The following is an 18571-nucleotide window of genomic DNA, read 5'->3' as shown; positions in this document are numbered from 1 at the left end:
AAAAATGATGTTAAATTACCAAACTTGTTGGATCGCGTAAGGGCTTGTTTGACAAACCCGTAGGTAGATACGAGCGAGTTTAACAAACAAGTCTGATCATGTACTGGGATGTTAGCACTGTGTGAGGTGTTGTGAACAACTGCTAAAAATCACGAGCGTAATAAACAGCTGCATCGACTGGAGTACTACAATGACAGTCTCACAAACTGTAAACTTATTTTTGCCGGCCAGTGTGGCCGAGCGGTACTAGGCGCTTCAGTCCAGAACCGCGCGACTGCTACGGTCGCAGGTTCGAATCCTGCCTCGGGCATGGATGTGTGTGATGTCCTTAGGTTAGTTAGGTTTAAGTAGTTCTAAGTTCTAGGGGACTGATGGCCTCGGATGTTGAGTCCCATAGTGCTGAGAGCCATTTGAACCAAACTTATTTTTGGACCCATAAAGATGTAGACTTTTTTCCTCGCTTTTACATGATAATTCTGAGCCTTCATTTTCGACAAGTCTTTTAGAAAAAAAGCGTCTCAGAACATACACAGTGAAGTATCTGTAAATTCTATAAAGATGTTCTGGCATGCAGCCATCGATTTTCAAAGACTCTTCCGTATTTGTCAGAGTTGTCGAGTTATCTATAGTTCAAATGGCTCTGAGCACTATGGGACTTAACATCTGAGGTCATCAGTCCCCTAGACATAGAACTATTTAAACCTAACTAACCTAAGGACATCACACACATCCATGCCCGAGGCAGGATTCGAACCTGCGACCGTAGCAGTCGCGCGGTTCCGGACTGGAGCGCCTAGAACCACTCGGCCACCACGGCTGACTCGAGTTATCTATGTCACGTTTCCTTTTCCTTCCGCCATGGAAATCCGCCTTGCCTTGCAGAGCATCTTCTAAAGCAACAATGCTCTCATTCATGTGAGTGAACTGTGCATTCCGCAACAGCGTTAGATGGTACCATGTAACGAAAGTCGACAACACGTACTCGGGTGATGAAATCTTAAATGTTTGTTTTGGAAATGTTCCACTGTTACGCTGTTTTTACTTTATTTCACTGTTACGCTGTTTTTACTTTATTTACTTATCTTCCAATCTTTGCAGATTGTTTCGGGGTCGTAGTTCCGCATTGAAGCAATTATTCCTGGCATCGGCCAAGTCGACGGGCAGGAAGCCGGCATCACAGATGGCCACAGCGAAACTAAAATTGCATTGCAATACTTTGTCAGCTAAGGACGCGCCAATAAAATTATTCTTGAATGGAAACTGAGGAAATAACTACGGACAGCACAAAGCACAAAGCACAAGCCGTTGCGCCTAGTGAAATGCCTGTCTACTTCTTTCCTGTTTCTTCCCTATTTCATCTTTCAGCTGTGACATGTAAGCGGTAGTGCATTTACAACGAGACGACCATGCAGAAGCAAAGTTCGACAGTTACTCCATGCAAGAAACAGCAAGATTATGGCTGCCACAGGCGAAGCTAAATAAATAAATGTCGTGTGACTAGAGCGTCCCATCGGGTAGACCGTTCGCCGGGTGCAAGTCCTTCGATTTGACGCCACTTGGGCGACTTGTGCGTCGATGTGGATGAAATGTTGATGATTAGGACAACACAACACGCAGTCTGTAAGTGGAGAAAGTCTCCGACCCAGGCGGGAATCGAACCCGGTCCCGTAGGATTGACATTCTGTCGCGCTGACCACTCAGCTACCGGGGACGGACAGGCGAAGCTGTAAGCTCGTCAGCACGAGGTTGAACCATCTGCGGTATGCAATGACGAAATGGTTTGGTTTCCCGCAGCTAGCGGCGACGGCGGCGCAGCAGCAGCTGCTGCTGCTGATGATGGTGATGACTCACTCAGACTGCGAGTTTACCATCAAGTCGTAGCTTTATGGGCTGAGAGACGCTACGCTAAGACATAAAACGAGCTGTGGGCTGTAGACCGGAGCGTGTTACACGACTTACCAAATAAACAGGGGAGCGGGCGCCATGTGGAGTGGACGATGAAGGTCGCGCCTCCACTGACTCACAACAACACGCGGCCGCCCATCGCTTGCCGGAGACACAAACCAAACAGCAGATAGTCGGCAGGATGTCAACAGCCCAGTTATCATGTCACGACGATTACATCTGAATATTTTTTGTTAGCTGGGGAACTAACAAAATTTATTATTCTAGTAAGTTTATACGTAAAACAGGTATCTAGTTTGTAACGAAAGGAACACAAGGCGAACGAAGTAAAAGTTGAGTAGGCGGAAGTGTAAAACAATCCTCCTATCTTAATTCTTACACAATTGCTCATCAGGTTCCCCTTGTAGCCTCAGAAGTCTGTTACAGCTTCCTGCGGCAGTAAACGGAATGTTCGCGACCTTTACCAAGAGTCTCTTGACAGTCGGTCTACATGTGTTGTATGTCGTTTCATAGTTCCTTGAGAAGCCTCTCTGCCCTCTTTCGCATGTAATAAAACACTTAAAGGGACACTACCGTGAATGGGACTCTGCAGTTGATGCTCTTCGGGGACATGGAGACCTGGAAAGGGGACCTCTCAACGAATGTGCCATCTTCTTATACTCAGCGAATTCACTGTCGAGGCAAAGTGTCGTCAACATGAGACAGAGTGGATGCTATTTCAGGACAAAAGCACAGTCAGTTATATGTACCATGGCAGGATGAAGTTGCCCGTACCAAATTCCGAACTACTGGACAGTGATCATGATATATTGATTTCTTGCCCAGCGAGACGTGTCAGCCCGTGTGAAGTGCTCGTAAAGCATAAATTTCAGAATGCGATTTTTAAATTAGTGTATCTTATACTCAGTCAGGAAGACAATTTCTAGTCTAACACTAACGTTGTCCTTTATATTAGCTAATAATGTGACAAAATTTATTAAAAAATTTTGCTATATCAAGCTCTCTCCATAAATTATTAAAGACGAACTTTTAGTGTGGGCTCAGACTAGAAAGCTCATCAAGTTACTTCATAAATGTCTGATTTAATATTTTAATTCTCGTCAGTATTTCATGAAGGAAGCTACACCATCATCTGCTGTGGAGAACCCATAAGTTGCTACTTGCTTCGATTTATACATGCGAACCTCATTTGGCACTGGTCAAATATTCTGATGCATTACACATATACTTAGCTTAATATTAAGCTAAACAGGTAAGTATTGGTGTTGTTATTACACGTCATTAATACATTTTTCTTTTCGTGACACATCTGTATTTTCGTTGTATAAGGGGGAAATACATTTCTTGTAAGACCTGCCAAGTTATTCTTAAAATGCTCATATCGCAAGTCCGACAAAAACTTTCTTCCTGCATAGATAAAAACAATAGCCTACAGACAAGGGTGTTTTCATCCATAAATAAATGTGGATAAAAACAACAGCCTTCAGACACGCTGAATATATTTTTCGTCTGTGCACCAAAGATGCTTTCAGCAGGTTTACAATGTGAGCATGTTATGAATAACTTAGCAAGGTCTTATAACAGTGGTAGTCGACCTGGAACCTGCCGCCCATTAGTGGAAGGCCCAGCTTTCGTGGTGGTCGGTAGCCGATAGGAGCGTTAAAAAGTTTTTCATTAGGTTTTCGAAAAAATTTGACAAAGTATTAGGGAAGTAATTATATGGTTTAACTTGTTGTAACTCTGCCTTACTGGTTTTATAAAGTAAAGTTACTTCCCTACTTTTAAAATCATGTGTAGTACTGGTGAGCGATTAGAAAATTTTACTAATGACAGAGATACAGATTTTGCCGGTAGGTGAAAAAGGGAGGCTACTCCTGTCTTACAAGAAGCACCTCTTGTAACGAAAGCACGGATGTATGCAGATAGCAAAATTTATTCATGACAAGTAATAACAACACTGATGCTTGCCTCTTTATCTTAATAGGGTGTACACAAAATCCGGGAACACTTTCAATTATTTATGGCACAAGAACCAAACACTGTACAGAATCATACATGTCATTTTCAAGAGAAACCCTGAAAGCTTTTTTTTTTTTTTTTTTTTTTTTTTTTTTTTTTTTTGTAATTTTCCAACAGTCACCGCTAGTCGCAAACAGAAGGGGACAGCTGTTTCATGAAATGGCCTCCCCGATCACCAGATATCACTCCGTATGACTTTTCTGTGGGGCCACAATAAAGATCTGGTGTACGTACCGCCTCTACCACGCGATGTAGCACAGCTCCGGGAGAGAACACGGGAAGCGACTGCCACAGTCGACGATGCCATGCTGGGACGGGTATGGCAAGAATTCGATTATCGTATTGACGTCTACCGGGTCACTCATGGTTCGCATATCGAATGCTTGTAAAAAAAAAAATCATCCAGAGTTTATCTTCAAACTGCAATATGTATGACATCTGTACAATGTTTAGTTCTTGTGCAATAAATAATTCAAAGTGTTCTTGGACTTTATGTACGCCATCCATAAAGGTAACTGTATGTATCTGGTCAAAGAGCAATATGCTAATAATGTTTCTGACTGCAGGTATTTCCTGTTCAGTGGTACTCTATTTCTGCATCACCTTCCATTTGCAATACATCTTCAAGCTGTTCTTCAATCCTCCTGTTTCACATTAATTTTTATTGTCGTGGTTAATTTAAATAGTTATGTTTTATCATATTTACATCCACTCCTGATGAGCGTGTGCGCGAGCGCGCACAACACACACACACACACACACACACACACACACACACACACACACACACACAGCCGGCCGGAGTGGCCGAGCGGTTCTAGGCGCTTCAGTCTGGAACCGCGCGATCGCTGCGGTCGACAGTTCGAATCCTGCCTCGGGCATGGATGTGTGTGATGTCCTTAGGTTAGTTAGGTTTAAGTAGTTCTAAGTTCTAGGGAACTGATGACCTCAGATGTTAAGTCCCATTGTGCTCAGAGCCATTTGAACCATTTTTGAACACACACACCCACACACACACACACACACACACACACACACACACACACACACACGGCTTTTTTTCGAGGTTTAGGGCTAATGTTTTCTAGTTAGTTCCCTTTATATTCATTTAAAACTTAAACATTTTTAATTACATTACCACTGCACTGTCAAAGATGACACTTGCTATGTGTTTGTATCTCACTCTCGATGGGGACATCTTTTTCAGTGTTGTTCACCATTATTATACCTTCTCTGACGACGAAAGACAGAGGCCAATGATGTCCTTGAAAGCCGAAAACCAGACAGCGAAATAAATTAATACTTCAGAACATCTACAAAATTGTGCTCCTCATTTATAATTATGAAGCTGATCCACCAAATAGCAGTGGAATGAACAGTTAACTACCCAATAACGTCTCTGAATCAGACAACTTTGTTCTTAAAAGGTATATCAATTCTGAGTTGCTTCACTGTTCGTGCAAGGTACTTAACAGTTCCTTTCTAGACTTAAAGTATTATTCTCCTCCAGTCCAAATGAGCTCCAGCAGTAAGCCTTCGCCACCCCTTGTATACTGAAACACTTGCTGCGAAGTGCCTTCCACAGCAAAGTGAACAGCGCAAAATAAAAGCGGAGGGATAACTGCGGAGTGATGTGTGGCAGCGTTTTTATGGCGCACGTCGTAACAGCAGCAGCAGCAGTAGCAGTTGCGGGCGCGGCAGAGGAACGAGCAGGCGGAGAGGTAGGCCGCCAGCGCGGCAGCTGCCTGCCAGATATGCAAATAACTCCAGTAGTGGGACTTCGCTGGCCGCTGTGAATTTCCAGCTGTCTCCGCCAACAGTTGGGCGGAAAGCTGTGTTAAGGCACAGCAGAACATCACATTGCCCAAAGAGTTAATAACGGCGCAATCTGTTCATACGCTGACCATTATATGACAGAAAAAAAACCGTGGCGAATTCTTCAAGGACTAAGGTTCGATGTACGCGAGCGATTTGTTGTCGTGAGCTCGCAGCGTCATTTTATCACGTCTTTTAGAGGCACACACGAATCATTGGTGTCATACATTCTACGGCAGTCAAGCTATGAACTAGCATCGGGGGCGCGACAGTAGAACTGTGCTCCGAAACCACTGCTGCTTCGCAGCGATCGTTGTGGGAGAATCGGGTAGTCTACGCATGTTCGCACCCCGTAGCAACAGCTGGCGTCAGCCTGCCTGCCATGAATGCCGCCGTCTAAATACACTGAAATACGCTACTGGCCATTAAAATTGCTACACCAAGAAGAAATGCAGATGATAAACGGGTATTCATTGGACAAATATATTATACTAGAACTGACATGTGATTACATTTTCACGCAATTTGGGTGCATAGATCCTGAGAAATCAGAACCCAGAACAACCACCTCTGGCCGTAATAACGGCCTTGATACGCCTGGGCATTGAGTCAAAAAGAGCTTGGATGGCGTGTACAGGTACAGCTGCCCATGCAGCTTCAACACGATACCACAGTTCATAAACAGTAGTGACTGGCGCATTGTGACGAGCCAGTTGCTCGGCCACCATTGACCAGACGTTTTCAGTTGGTGAGAGATCTGGAGAATGTGCTGGCGCGGGCAGCAGTCGAACATTTTCTGTATCCAGACAGGCCCGTACAGGACCTGCAACATGCGGTCGTGCATTAACCTTCTAAAGTGAAGTGTTTCGCAGGGATCGAATGAAGGGTAGAGCCATGGGTCGTAACACATCTGAAATGTAACATCCACTGTTCAAAGTGCCGTCAATGCGAACAAGAGGTGACCGACACATGTAACCAATGGCACCCCATACCATCACGCCGGGTGATACGCCAGTATGGCGATGACGAATACACGCTTCCAATGTGCGTTCACCGCGATGTCGCCAAACACGGATGGGACCACCATGATGCTGTAAACAGAACCTGGATTCATTCGAAAACATGACGTTTTGGCATTCGTGCACCCAGGTTCGTCGTTGAGTACACCATCGCAGACGCTCCTGTCTGTGATGCAGCGTCAAGGGTAACTGCAGCCATGGTCTCCGAGCTGATAGTCCATGCTGCTGCAAACGTCGTCGAACTGTTCGTGCAGATGGTGGTTGTTTTGCAAACGTCCCCATCAGTTGACTCAGGGATCGAGACGTGGCTGCACGATCTGTTACAGCAATGCGGATAAGATGCCTGTCATCTCGACAGCTAGTTATACGAGGCCGTTGGGTCCAGCACGGCGTTCCGTATTACCCTCCTGAACCCACCGATTCCATATTCTGCTAACAGTCATTGGATATCGACCAACGCGAGCAGCAATGCCGCGATACGATAAACCGCAATCGCGATTGGCTACAATCCGACCTTTATCAAAGTCGGAAACGTGATGGTACGCTTTTCTCCTCCTTACACGAGGCATCACAACAACGTTTCACCAGGCAACGCCGGTCAACTGCTGTTTGTGTATGAGAAATCGGTTGGAGACTTTCCTCATATCAGCACGTTGTAGGTGTCGCCACCGGCGCCAACCTTGTGTGAATGCTCTGAAAAGCTAATCATATGCATATCACAGCATCTTCTTCCTGTCGGTTAAATTTCGCGTCTGTAGCACGTCATCTTCGTGGTGTAGCAATTTTAATGGTTAGTAGTGTGAGACACGCCTCGCAAGGAAAACCATGATAAGAGCTTCGCATGGTAACGAGTGTGTGGTAAGTTTTTCGAAGGATCTGAGAACGAAACTTCACTTTAGTCTACTCTTAGCACAAAATGCGCCACGAACACTCCTTTCAGCAGCTGCAAACTAACCAGTGTGTATGACCGAAACCCTCTGTTACTTCTATAAATGTATCCATAAATGAAATTATGAGATCCTGCCTGATTTCTTTCGACTACGTCCATAATCGCTTTCCAATACACTACTGCTACGCGATAATCGCTGCGATGTCGCCTTCTGTCTACTGAAATGTTTTATGACGCTGCGAGCACGAGCGGCTGTTATTCGCCTGTACGCATAGAGCTTAAGAGCTGAGTAACGTCGCCGCCTTGATGCGGCATTTTTGACGAGTATCCCATTCGTCATCCTCTGGAGATGTCGTTAGAAGATGACGAATGGAACACTCGTCGAAAACGTCGCACCAGATCCCAAGACGGACTCGTCAGTATATTTCTTTGTGGAAGTGTACTTTCCTGAATAGATAAACAATTGACCGCCTGAACTTTTCACTTATCGAATTGGTATGATAATCATAGCTTTCACTACCGTATTTGCGGTATTACTGAGCTTTTTTGAATCGTTAAAACCTCTGATGATGTCTCTAGGATTGGAAGACGAAACGTTAGGTACAGTATTACGCCTTGAGACTCGTCCTAATGCCCGTAATATAATTCCTAAGTTCTCTCTCTCTCTCTCTCTCTCTCTTTCTCCCTCTCTCTACGTTTGTATCACAATCAATAGCGAAATCACACACGGATGTAAGCATACGATAATACACTGATGAGCCAAAACATTATGACCATTGTCCACCAGACGCTGGATGGCGCCGGTGGCATCGCGAGCACGAATCTATTGAGGGAACAGACTTTTAAAAAGGGCATTTTAAGCAGAGCCTGTGAAAGCGCATCTCGAAAACGGCGAAGCTGATCTAATGTTAAAGTGTTACTTTCGTGAGCATCTACGGAAAGTGGTAGATGGACAGTGAAACTATCACTAGGCGCTAAATGGTAGGACGTCCACATCTCTTCACACAACGCGAAATTCGGAGGCTTGTCTGCTCTGTAAAGTAGGATAGGTGTGATTTGTGGCATCCCTGTCGAAAGAACTCAATGCTGGTGCACGCACAAGTATTTCGGAGCACACTGTTGTACACTGTCGAACTTGGAGCTCCGCAGCAGGCCAACCCTACGTGTTTACTTGTTGACCCGACGACATCGTCAATTACAATTTCAGTGGGCACTAGACGATCGGGATTCCATCGTCGATCAATGGAAAAGTGTCGACTCTTCCGGTGAATCATATTTTTGCTACACGAGGTCGATGGTCGTCTCTACAACCGCCGTCATCGAGGTGATTGAACGGCGGCTCGATCGAGCAGCGCGCCTCGAACGCAGGCTGATGGGAGCAGTGTTATGCTATGTGAGACATTCTCCTGCGCTTGCGTGGGACTTGTGGTAGTAATCGAATAGACGCTGACAGCTGCGAAGCACCTGCATCCCTTCATGCTTGGTGTCTTCCTCGACGGCGTTGTCATCTTTCAGAAGTATAACTGTCCGTGTCTCGGAGCCAGAACCGTGCTACAGTGGTTCCAGGAGCATTATAGTGAACTCACACTGATGTCTCGGCGACCAAATTCGCTTGATGTAAATCCCGTGGAGTCCATCTGGATCGCTATCGGGCGCAACCACCGCGTACGCAAATCAGCGGCCCGTTATTGACGCGAATTACATGACCTGTGCATGGACATCTAATGTCACATACCTAGACAAACCCACTAACAAACTGTCGCGTCCCTGATACATAGGATCAGTGATGCATTTCGTTACAAAAACGGACAAACAAACCATTAAGCAGGTGGTCATACTGTTTTGGCTCATTAATGTAGAAGCAAAACTGTTCTCGTAAAGATGAGCACGAAAAATGTGAAAAAAAAGGTTCAAATGGCTCGAAGCACTACGGGACTTGACATCTGAGATCATCAGTCCCCTAGACTTAGAACAATTTAACTTAACTAACCTACGGACATCACACACATCCATGCCCGAGGGAGGATTCGAACCTGCGACCGTAGCAGCAGCGCGATTCCGGACTCAGGCGCCTAGAACCGCTCGACCCCAGCGGCCGGCTAAGAGCCTCCTGACTTCAGTATGGAGTGCTATCCTAGTTAGTACGAATATATTTGAAATGTAAACTTTCCGATTACATCCCTATCTACTAGGGCTCAAATTTCACCCATGGCCCATGGTACAGAAATGTGTTACACGTATGATGTGGCACCGGCGGATTTTGCTGCTGTCGATAAGACGGTCCAATATAATCCGAGATGGATATCTACACCTTGGTCTCCACGGTCACCTCACCTCGACTTTACAAATTTTTCCGACTGTGGTCATCTAAAGAGTAAAGTATATAGCACTCCCTTTCATACGGTTGAAGAAAAGGGGTAGCTAATGTTACAGTATTCTCAAGATTTACGAGATGGTCCAACGATGTTTGACAAACTTCGTAACTTACTGCAGAGATGGGTGACTTCGTTCTTGTACTGGTCTTCAGTCCGAAGGCTGGTTGAATGCAATCCTACTCTGTCCTGTACAAACCTCTTCATCTCCTCATAAATACTGCAGCCTACACTCATTTCAACCTGGTTACTGTATTCAAGCCTTACCCTCCCCCTACAATTTTACCTCCTTCCCGCCACACACACACACACACACACACACACACACACTCTTCCCTACATTGCCATACTGAGGATTCCTTGTTGCCTCAGGATATGTCCTATCAACCGACCCCTTATTTTAGTCAAGTTGTGCCATAAATTTCTTTTTTTTCTAATTTAATTCAGTACCTATTCATTAGCTATTCGGCGTATCCACCTAATCTTCAGCATTCTTCTACAATACCAATTTCACAAGTTTCTATTCTCTTCGCATCTGAATTACTTATCGACCACGTTTCACTTCCATACGAAGCTTCAGTTCAGGCAAATACCTTCAGAAATTGCTTTCGAAGTCTTGAACTGATATGAGATGTTAACAAAATTCTCTTTTTCAGAAATGCTTTTCGTGCTGTTGTCAGTCTGCTTTTTGTACCCTCTTTACTTCGGCCATCATCAGTTTTTTACTACCCAAATAGCAAAACTCATCGACTACTTTGAGAGTGTCTTTCCCTAATTTATTTCCTTCAGAATCGCCTAATTTACCACTACACTCTATTAGTCTTGTTTCCATTTTGTTGTTGTTTTCATTTTATAAGCTCTCCAAGAAAATATCTATTCCTTTAACTGCTCTTCCAAGTCCTTTTTAGTCTCTTAAAGAATTAGAACGGCATTGGCAAATTTAAAGCTTTTTTTTCTGCCTGAACTTTAATTTCCTTACCAATTTTTTCCTTCATTTCCTTCACAGCTTGCTCTATGTACGGACTGAACATCATCTCGAATGGGGTACAACCCTGTCAACTATGGCTCGTTTCATGTCCTTCGACTGTTATAACTGCAATCTTGTTTCTGTACAAGTTGTAAACAACCTTTCTCCCCTTGCTACCTTCAAAAGTATAAAGGGTGTAGTCCAATCAACAATATCAAAAGTTTTCTCTCGATCTACAAATTCTGTAATTTGTATTTATTCAACCTATCATTTATGATAAGTCCTTGGGTCAGTATTGCCTTACATGTTCCTACACTCCTCCGGAAACCAAACTTATTTTTCTCGAGGTTGGCTTCCACCAGTTATTTCGTTCTTCTGTAAATAATTTGTGTCAATATTTTGCATACATGACTAATTAAATTGAGGATACGGTATTATTCACATCGGTCAGCACCTTCCTTCTTTGAGATTGGAATTTTTACATTCTTCTTGAAATCTGAGGATATTTCCCGTGTGTCATACATTTCGCACCCTAGGTGATTAATTCTGTCACGGACAAGCAATTATGTCTCCCCAGGATCTCAATAATTCTAAGGGAATGTCGTCTATTCCAGGGGTCTCGTTTCCATTTAGATCTTTCAGTGCTCTGTCAAATTATTCTTATCTTTCATCTCATCTTCACTTATTTCCTCTTCTATTTCCATACTGTCCTCAAGTTTGTTTTCCAGTACAGGTCCTCTAAGTATTCCTTCCACCTTATAGCTTTCCATTCCTTGCTTAGTACTGACTTTTCATGTGAGCTCTTCATATTTATAGAGCTGCTTTTCTTTTCTCCGAAGGTCTCTCCAATTTTGTTATAGGCGTCATTTCTTTTTCCCCTGGTTATGCACTCTTCTGCAGCCTTGCCTTTGTCATATAGCCATTCCTACTATTTTACTGTTGTATTCAAATGCGAGGTACACATGCAGAAAACCTCATGTAACAGGTACGACAGTAAGCAAACTGTAACGTACTGAAGGTTGTTAAGGTAGGCCATGGGTGAAATCTGAGCACAACTTGATGAAAACTTGATAAAAAAGTTTACATTTCAAATATAATTGTACGGATCGTTTCCAGGTTCTTACATACAGGAACATATTTGCTTCTTCTACAACGTACGAGGGTAAACCAATTATTATCCGCAAAGTAGTTATAACATTTTATTGTAATCAAATACGAGACTTACAAGAACATCATTTTTCGACATAGTCTCCTTGCGTTTCAACGCACTTGGTCCATCGTTGCACAAGCTTCCTGATGCCCTCATAAAGAAAGGTTCTCAGTTGAACTGCGAGCCAGGAATGCACAGCTTTTTTCACTGCTTCGTCCGAGGCAAATCGACGGCCTCTTAATGCCTGTTTGAGTGGACCAAACAAGTGATAGTCAGAAGCGGCAAGACTGGGACTATATGGAGGATGATCCAGTACTTCAGATTTGAGTTACTGGAGCGTTTCAGCAGTGTGGACAGCAGTATGTGGATGGGCACTGTCGTGCAACCACACATCATCTTTTAACAGCAATCTTCGGCGTTTGCTTCGAATTGCAGTCTTTAGCCTGGCAGTAAGTATATCACTGTAACATACACTGTTTATTGTTGTGCCCCTTTCCCCATAATGTCACAGTACTGGACCTTGTGCGTCCCAGAAAACAGTAAGCATCAGTTTTCTGCAGACGGTTGGGTCTTGAACATTTTCTTGCACGGCGAATTTGGATATTTCCATTCCATACTCTGCCGTTTACTGTCCGGCTCGTAATGATGGATCCATGTTTCGTCACCAATAATGATCCTGTCTAACAAGTTGTCCCCTTCGTTACCATACCGATCCAAATGTTTTTTTTTTTTTTTTTTTTTTTTTTGGGCAGATGTCCAAACGCGTTTGTTTATGCAACTGCGTGAGTTGTTTTGGGACCCATCTTGCACAAACTTTATGAAACCCAACTCTGTTGTGGATGATTTCGTAGGCAGAACCGTGACTAATTTGCAGACGATGTGCCACTTCGTCAATAATTAATCGTCTGTCTAAGAGAATCATTTCACGTGAACGCTCAAAGGTTTCTTCATTTGTGGCGGTAAATGGTCGTCCGGCTCCTTCACCGTGCGTAACACTTGTGCGACCATTTCGGAATTTTTCAATCCACTCGTAGACACTCCCTTTGTGGCAAAACACTGTTCCCGTACTGTACCGAAAGTCTTCGATGAATTTCGGACCCTGATACGCCTTCCGACCACAGGAAACAGATCACTGAACGGCTCTTCTTTGCTGCAAATACACAAAAAATAAATAAATAAATAAAAATAAAAAATTATAGTGCAATTTTATATGCGCGATGGGCAGGTTAGGTATCAAAGATGGCGTCGTCTGTTCCGAGCAGTACGTACCAGCAATTTCAAATGCCACATAAAGGAAATTCAGGGTCGTATGATTTCTCTGATGCATTCTTGTTGCTAAACTTCACCAGGAGAAAGGTAACCTATGTTTTACAAGTCTGTTCAAAATCGATGAATATATATATCAAGATTTCATCTTTCGGTAAATATCTGTAGCTTAAGTCGCTGGTCGAGTAGCGAATTTAGCTGACCATCGGAATTAGAACAGAAATTCGTGTCTAACACCAGAGCTCAGGGACATATTCAAAGCCTGTTTCTTTCGATGCCACGGCGTCTTCACAGGCTCTTCTAGCAGCGCGTGTGGACTACCTCATAAACTGTTTTTGGGAGTGCACTACTGTTTTACGGCGCTGTACAGCCAATGATGTGGGTTAAATTCACTTGAATTCCAATGATTTCTTATACGGTTTTTAAAAATTTCACGAGCGGAACTGTACATGTGAGTTTAACTTTTTGAAAGTTTGGTGCACCATCTCGGCAGGCGCTCCAATTAAAATAATGTTTATTTAGTAGATATAAAAGCAATCTTTTGTTAGAGTTTTTGATTATCAGAAAACAAAAACTTAAGTACACGCAACTATGAACAACGGCTCACTTTGTTTCAATCCATTGACGACCGGCGGTATGCCAAAATATTACTGCGGGCGAACTACCATGTACGCGCCGTCGAAGGTTCCCACCTAGTCGACACGTTACAGAAAAAAAAAGTTTAATACGTAACGGTATGATGAATCAAAAGTAAAAATAACCACTAACTGAAATTACTGCGGCTAAAATATGTCTATTTGTGGAATATCGTGTCGTGTAGTGAGTGATAACTAAAATGACAGCCGTGCTGCTGAACTTGTTCCTCGTTACGTAAGTGATACCGCCATAATCTCTGACAACGTGTCAACCATCGCGATGCAAAACTGTTTGCAACACACTTCGGGGACTTCCGCCGCCCCCTCCCCTTCTCTCTCTTTCACGACAGCCACAGTTTAAAATATCGGCATCATTAAAATTGATAGCAGACGAGTTTTATGAACCCAAGAATCAGAAGGAAGATCTCGTCAAGGACGATCTCCCAAAAGGGAAATCTTCCTTCTGGTAAAATTATTTAAAGCAAGATATGTATATAGCTCGCATGTTACGTCACCTACAAAAGGAATGTACAGCGCGTTTCCCTGAAGCGCGATAAAAAGAGTTCCCATAGCATACGTGGTACTACATTATTAGGTGGATTAAGCAGCGTTGTAAAGCTAATCCAGAATGAATTAGAATCTTCGGAGTTGCTGAAAACTGAAATATAGAACGTTTAGTTTCACTTTGAAATAATTGACTTCATGAAACGTTGTCAATACAGCTGTAAGTAACAGATGTGTAGAAGAGCTGTGATACTATAAAAGTATATCCTGAGGTAGACGTGAAGAAAATAAAGGGAAGCAACAGAATACGAAAGCTGTGAAACTCTGGTAACGATGGCTCCGCTCTGCTTGAAAGCAATAAATCTCTGTTGCGCCAAAGATAAACAAAGTAAGACAAAAGCAATGACGAGAAAACCACAAGAGAAAAATTTCTGACTTTTATGAGGTCGTATTTTTTCGTCTTAGCAGTCATATGTAGAATGTTCTGGAAATTGTTGATGTAATTTGAAGCTTTCGCGTTCAGTTAATGTATATGAAGGACAAAACTTAGTGCGAACAGTTACAAATTTTGCATGCGCAGTCCGTGTGTGGCTAAAGTGCCAGACTACAGATTCGAACATCCAAGGTTCAACCCTGTGTCATAATATTTTCTTCATTACACTTATAGCTTCTGTAACCTCTGGCAATGATTTGTAAGTGTGAAAAATGCCAATTGCACCTAGGTTGGGAGTCACCTTAAACTGAAGTTAGTTCAAATATCAGAGCAAGGAAAGGCCTTACCGTCTCCAATAGGACAAATCCTAGTAATGCACTGCGATGCTTAAGCGAGTCTTCGGATAGAAAGTGACAGTTTTACGTTATACTACAGTTGGTGCCTGTAATTAATGCTGAGAAGGCGGTCTTAGCTGACAAGTTTAATGCTTTTCGTTAACACTTAGTAGCGATCATTTTGCCCCATTTATGGGCTGTTGTATTGTTTCATTGCGCTTTTGTAAGGTTTTTGTTTTCTGTCGATTTTTGTATTTTTATCTTCGTGTTCTCGCGAATAACCACTTGACGCCGGACTGCATTACTGGAATTTAAATAAAGCACGCACGATGACGACAATGTTGTCATTAAAAAATTACGATTATGTAAAAGACAAACAAATATAGTTATCGTGAATATATTGTCCTCTTTAAAGGCATTTTCCCTTTAATTATTTAACGTTTCATAAACAATTTGTGATGTAGATAACAGCAGATCATGTCTCAACATGTTCGCAGGGATCAAGAGACAGGTAGATGGCAGAAGAAAACGTTTGCCCACATCATGTCCGACACAAAAGCGACTACTTCACTAACAGTTCGTTTTGATACTTGACAACTTCTTAAATATCTGACACATTTGATGTACTTTCATAACGTCTTTTGCTATCACGGGGCTGTTCCCTTATGTTTCTTATACTGAATCAGGTAAGGCTGATACACAGTTAAATACAGCAGCAACTGTAGAGCAGACTAATTGAGACAGTCGTAGAAGCTTACTCCTGCTGAAACTACTTCCTGCAATTCAGCAATGTATGCCGACATTCCGCGTAAACTAGTTGCGTTATTTACAAATTAGTCCTGCATGTGTGACACTTTCCAGCACCAATGTACTCATGCTCGTTATTAACTAAGGGCGATTTTCAATACATACCCATGCCGTGTGTTATTCGATCAAGACTGTTAAAATTAATCAGACTCTGAAAAAAGCAACTGCTACTCACACTTTGTCGGTATCTCTCTTCGTTTTTTACCAGTAAACCACCTGTTCTGTGAAGAAGCGTATTCCTTTGTATAAAACAGCTTCAAACTTCTGATCGTTTTACGATTAAGTTAAAGTGTTAAGCATTGACATTTAGGATGTAAGCGAGAAAAAGTTTGGAATGATTGAAATTATGTTTAAAGTTGGTTGGAAGTCACTAAGTGCTTTCATTATCAAACACTGGATGAATATAGTCTGGCTAATTTGCCCTTTTAAACGACAGCTAGCTGTTCACGCATCTTAATGTTTATTACGTCACATATTCTGAACTACGTGCCGTACGATTATTAATTTTGTAGGTGCTCTTAGAGGTACTAGTGGTATACGTGGATACGGTCTCCAACATGTGTTGCGAATGGAGTTAGTAGCAAAGACGTAATAAATCAAAACGTCATGCCTGATACTAAAGTCTGAGTGCACGAACAGCGAAACTATAGTAAGCCATAAACGTCTTCCTTCCGTTTTTCGTGGGTGGTGTCAGCGAGAAAAAGTTTCATAAAGGTTTGAAATTATGTGTAAATTTTTTTTGCAAATCACTAAGAGCTCTCACTCTCAAATACTGGATGAATATAGTCTGGGTATTTGCGCGCCGTGAGTTACATTGCCTCAAGACATACAGGCCTACACAATTTCTAACTATAATGCGAATCTTACTGCGATAAACCTTCAACGATAGATTACTACTTTTGATGAGTTGATTGACAGCATTAAATACAATGAAGACTGTATAAGCATTGTATTCATTACTTTGGTTCGTATCACGTAGCACATATCAACCAATAAAAGCATTTTCACAAATATGATGTTCAAAAGTCAAAAGGTAAATATTTTTCCCTAACTCGTGTAATATTATCCAAAATCACTAAGTACACTGTACGACACTCTTTCTGATGTAGCATATGTTCTTCCTCAGGGTTCAAGCTATCTCCTTACCAGATTTCATCGAATTGGTTCACTGTGTTAGAAATGCGTGAAGCGGAAGTTTTTCACGCATCTCTTTGTTTATGACGTCGTATATCCTGAAGTATTTGTCGTACAATTATATGCATGTTAAGTCAGTGGTGTATGTGAACATTGTCTGCAAAATGTATTATAAATATAATTAGTGGTAAAGAGATAATAAATTGAAACGTCATGTCGAAAACTGGTTTAGTATTTTGTAGATTAGCTCGTTCAAAGACACAGACCGACAGACACAACGGTTTTACAGATTTATTATTAGCACAGATACCCTTGCTTCTGTAGCTATTATTACTGCTTTATCTCCCGAAGCCGCGCGGGATTAGCCGAGCGGTCTTAGGCGCTGCAGTCATGGACTGTGTGGCTGGCCCCGGTGGAGGTTCGAGTCCTCCCTCGGGCATGGGTGCGTGTGTTTGTCCTTAGGATAATTTAGGTTAAGTAGTGTGTAAGATTAGGGACTGAAGACCTTAGCAGTTAGGTCCCATAAGATTTCACACACATTTGAACATTTATCTCCCGAAATGAGTAACACGTTCCAAGTAATGTGGCATGGAGATGTGTGTTTCTCCTCCAGCTGTGGGCGATCGCTCGCCCGGAACGCGGAACCCAGTGGCGGAGAAACTGTCACATGTGAACTATCGTACAGTTTCTTTGTGACGCTCGCAATCCTGACCTGACGCAAGAATCCGGCAAAACCACGCATTTCGCATAGACATATAGGCAGGATGTTGTGCTGCATTCCGCGTACTTCGGTCGCGTCATTCCGATAGGAGGCGCTTCCACGAAGAATACGCGCGCAGACATGCTGAATGCCGCATATGGCAGCCACAAAGCACGGTGCAACGTAGGAATAACAGTTTATACCAGTGTGGCCGGCGTCGCGCACCGCTGGAACCAAATTTAAACAACGATCACAGCCGAGACCGCAGTCGAAGTTACTGGAGTCTGGCGCCCGCTACTGCTATGCTATCGCTAAACAGAGCTTTTGACGGTTTCTGGTGAGGAAGCAGCAGCAATGGTCAGTATTCCACGGGGACTGCGTCTGTATGTTGCCCCCGCTTGTCATCTAAAATGGAGCAAAACTTGTTTTGTACCTGCGTTACGGCAGTTCTCCGACGGCCGAAGTAACAAACCTGAGTTAATATTCGGCCGGACAAGTAGGCAGATAAAACTTATTATTGAAAGGAATATGATTCTTTGGCTTGCATGTGGCGCAATAAACTTCCAAAGTTACGTTTAACAATTATTTTGTTCTGTGCCAGATTAAATCTAGTCTCCAGTA

At 42.9% G+C, this 18571-nt stretch overlaps 1 protein-coding gene across 2 annotated transcripts in view; it reads right to left on the bottom strand.

Moving 5' to 3' along the window:
• Positions 1–18571, bottom strand: part of LOC126191653 (inositol-trisphosphate 3-kinase homolog) — a 524458-nt gene that overhangs the window by 122975 nt on the left and 382912 nt on the right. The gene's annotated exons all lie outside the window — the stretch shown is intronic.

Source organism: Schistocerca nitens, chromosome 1 (genome assembly GCF_023898315.1).
Source record: "Schistocerca nitens isolate TAMUIC-IGC-003100 chromosome 1, iqSchNite1.1, whole genome shotgun sequence".
Lineage (NCBI taxonomy): Eukaryota > Metazoa > Arthropoda > Insecta > Orthoptera > Acrididae > Schistocerca > Schistocerca nitens.
Note: the sequence above shows the minus strand (reverse complement) of the source record. Positions and strands in the feature narration are given on the sequence as shown.